The following is a 3584-nucleotide window of genomic DNA, read 5'->3' as shown; positions in this document are numbered from 1 at the left end:
ATCTTTCTCTACGCTCTATCTATGACCGTAACACTACAATCTGCACTCTCTCCTTTCCTTCCCCATGAACAGTAAGCTTTGACTGCATAGCACGCAAGAAACAATACTTTTCACTGTAAACTAATACATGTGACAATAATCAATCAAATCAAATCAATATTTAAATGTATTCAAATTCATGTTTATCAGGTTGGGTATGAGCCTGATACCTGATGATATTGCTCTGTGGTGGTGATGGGGAGGGGAGATCTCAAACTGAGGCCTTGCTGTCGCATATCCGATTACAGCCCTCTCACCAGAGTGAGCAGCTATAACAGGATATGCGCCCGCAGCGAACAGGCCCAGAAAATCGCGGCCAATATTTTTCTGGGTGATTATTCTTTAAGCTGTTTGGTTTGACGACTTACTCCTGGGATGATTTTTTCCAAGCTCAGCCTGTCTGAAAGTGAATCACAAACACACGGTTTTGGTTTGGGGGGGGGGGGGGGTGTTTAGACTGTTCCTGTCAATGCAAGAGCTTTCACATTTTTCTTTTGGATACAAAACTGCTCTCCCTCATACCTCCCCCACTGCAGCTCCTGGAGCTCAGAGTGCAATCCCAGTCCTCCACTCGGAGTTCAGCTGGGACTCTGGGTGTTGTTTCCAAAGTGTTGCGCTTCCTGGCTCAGAGCAGAAAGGAAATCTGTTGTTTAACCCTGCAGAGGGAAATGTCCGAGGACCATACTAGCATATGGTGACTAGACGGAGAACCAGGATGTGGCAGTCTGTAATAAAACGTTGCTGTAACAATATCAAAATAAAGATTCCGTCCAAACTTTCAGGCCCGACTGAGAGGCGCTTGGGGAACTGCAGAAAGAAATTGCGACCATTGTATCTTTCTTCACGAGCAGAGAGGTTTATTAAAAAGGGATTTGATTTAAGATCGTGGGCGGTTTTGATAAAGCATGGAGAAACTATTATCCACTGGAAGAAAGATTAGTAAACAGAGGACACTGATTTACCAGTGATTGGCAAAGGAAGCAGAGGTGACGTGAGGAAACATTTTTCACAAAGTGTTTTGTTGTGGTCAGGAATTAGCTGCCTGTAGGAATGATGGAAGCAGATTCAATAGCAACTTTCAACAGGAAACCGGATAAATAGGGGAAAGGAAAAAGAGTGTGCAGGGCTATGGGGAAAGAGTAGGGAAGCGGGATTCATTGGATAGCTCCACCAAACAGCCAGCACAGAGACGATGGGCCAAAGGGCCTCCTTCTGCGCTGTATTATGTGCTATTAAAGTCCAGATACAGATTAAAAGGATTGGGCACGACATTTAGATTCAGATGACCATCAGAACTTTTACACAAGCTTTATCCAGACAGTAGCTACGCCAGGGCTCTCCCAAGCTGCGTTTGCCCGGGAAATGTCCTTCACTGGTGCCGGGATTTTCTGGTCCCGTCCGCAGCAGGAATGGTCGTGGGCTGGTTGGAAAATTTGACAGGTCAACATGAGATCCGTTGATTCCAGACAGGAACTTCTAGTCCCCCTAGTGGAAGGAGAATGGAAAATCCCGGCTTATGGTTTGGGAGAAGGTGGGGAGAGACAGACTGGGGAAAGGGTTTTGGGGGCGTTAAATGGAGTGAAGGTCTTAATGACCAGATAAATATTACCAGTGGAGTAGAGGGGCTGGGGGAGGGAGATGCAGTTGAGGGTGGGGGAGAAGATCATTCATTATAGTGGACATATCGGCTTGGTGTATTACTTGGGGCTGTGGACAGAGCAGGAAGGAGGAAGAATGAGCTTTGAGGGCGTCCTGCCAAAATCAAAAGCAGGATGTCTTTTCCATTTTTTTTCTCCAGCAGGTTTCCTGCTTGACAGTCACCCTGATTGACAAACTGGCTGCAGGCCAGGCAGGGAGGTCCGTGGTATGGCCGCGACTGGGGAGAGGAGAGGAGGGGAGGGAGCGGAGGGATTGAGAGATCACAGAGGAGAAATGGAGGCTGAGCTCAGACGCGGGTTGGGGGAGAGATGTCACAGTCAGTCGTGGAAGCTCGGGGTGACTGAGGGAATGTGGAGGAGATTGGGGGCGGGACGATTCGGAGACTGTGGGAATGTTGTGGGGTGAGGGAATGGGAGATCAGCGTGGGAATATCAGAGATCACAGAGGGTGGTCAGCACTCATGGAGTCGGTGAATTGATCTCATTTGATTTGATTTGATTTATTATTGTCACATGTATTAGTATCCAGTGAAAAGTATTGTTTCTTGCGCGCTGTACAGGCAAAACATACCGTTCATAGAGAAGGAAAGGAGAGGGTGCAGAATGTAGTGTTACAGTCATTATTTAAAAGGGTTAGAATGAAGCTTTAGAAGCATAGAATGAGAGTAAAAGATAGAATTAAAAGGTATGCAGGGCACAGCTTGCAAGACATTGCCACGTTTCGGTGCCATCTTGAGAAAAAGAAGTGTATGTTTTGCCTGTTTCTCCTGGACCACAAGCAGTGCTGTAAAAGCATTTACCTTCCTTTCGTTTCCCAGATTCCCAGAGCCTTTTAGAATCCCCAGCACCTTAAATACCTTACGGACAGGTCGGCATGTGAGGGTGGATTTGACAGCTCTGCTGCCCCCAACTCACCCCTGTGAAAATGCACAGTGAGCGGGCGGGTTAGTGATCATTAGTAAATTACAATATCCCATTTGCCCCCCCCGATTCAACCGTTTTGTTGGAAGTTAAAATTGCCTCATTGTTTAGAAATATTTATTTGAATAATACTGCACGCAGTCCTCCAAATGATAAATGCTTGAGGAATGCACTTAACATTTTGATATAAATAGTCTGAGGGTTATATTATCGCTGACTTTGCAAAAAGCCAAAACACAGATGTGATTTGGATGCCTTTGTGCATAATTGCAAAATTCCGTTGTGTTTGCTGAGAGGGGCAAAGAGTGTGGCGTATATAATTAATGTAAATTGCTCGCAGTTGATGGTACAAGAAAAAGCAGGCATTCACGTAGCACCTTATCATTTTCTCTTTACAGCTGGAAGCACTTCACATTCAATTAGTTATTTTCTGAAGCGTGGTCGCCATTGTTAAGTAAGCAAACGCAGCTGCGAATTTGCTCACAATAAGATTCTGTAAACATCAGGCAAGATAAATAACTGATTATTCTGTTTCTGGCATTCTTTTTACTTCAGGAAAGAATATCAGCCAAGATGGCGGGTGAACCCACGGCCTCCTTCCACTGAAACCTCTTCTATCCATTTTGAATGCTTACGAGGAGGTGGGGTGGTGGTGGGCACTGTTTATCTGGAAGATGCCACACCGTGGGTACTGCATTTCAGTGTCAGCCTAGATTGTGGGCCTGGTGTGAGTGTTGTACGTGGCGTAATTGGAGGTTCACTCTCCAGCAACGTAAGGTACATGTTCTTCACTTGCTACAGGGTGGGCTTTTGCCAGATGTTCAGCCCAAATTTCCCCAGAAAATGGCAAAGGCCGGATAGCAGGAAGGAAAAAGCGGCATTGAAGCCCCCAGCAGCAATGACAGCTTTCTCCATTGTATCGTTTGGAACTTAAGACCATAAGACCATAAGACATAGGAGCAGAAT

The 3584-nt window shown here is 45.9% G+C and overlaps 1 long non-coding RNA gene across 1 annotated transcript; it reads left to right on the top strand.

Moving 5' to 3' along the window:
• The first annotated feature begins 295 nt into the window (after positions 1–295).
• Positions 296–3299, top strand: LOC144495603 (uncharacterized). Its single transcript, XR_013498292.1, has 3 exons — positions 296–370; positions 3017–3072; positions 3174–3299. It is a non-coding gene; the product is annotated as an uncharacterized LOC144495603 (long non-coding RNA).
• Positions 3300–3584: the final 285 nt, after the last annotated feature.

Source organism: Mustelus asterias, chromosome 7 (genome assembly GCF_964213995.1).
Source record: "Mustelus asterias chromosome 7, sMusAst1.hap1.1, whole genome shotgun sequence".
Lineage (NCBI taxonomy): Eukaryota > Metazoa > Chordata > Chondrichthyes > Carcharhiniformes > Triakidae > Mustelus > Mustelus asterias.
Note: the sequence above shows the minus strand (reverse complement) of the source record. Positions and strands in the feature narration are given on the sequence as shown.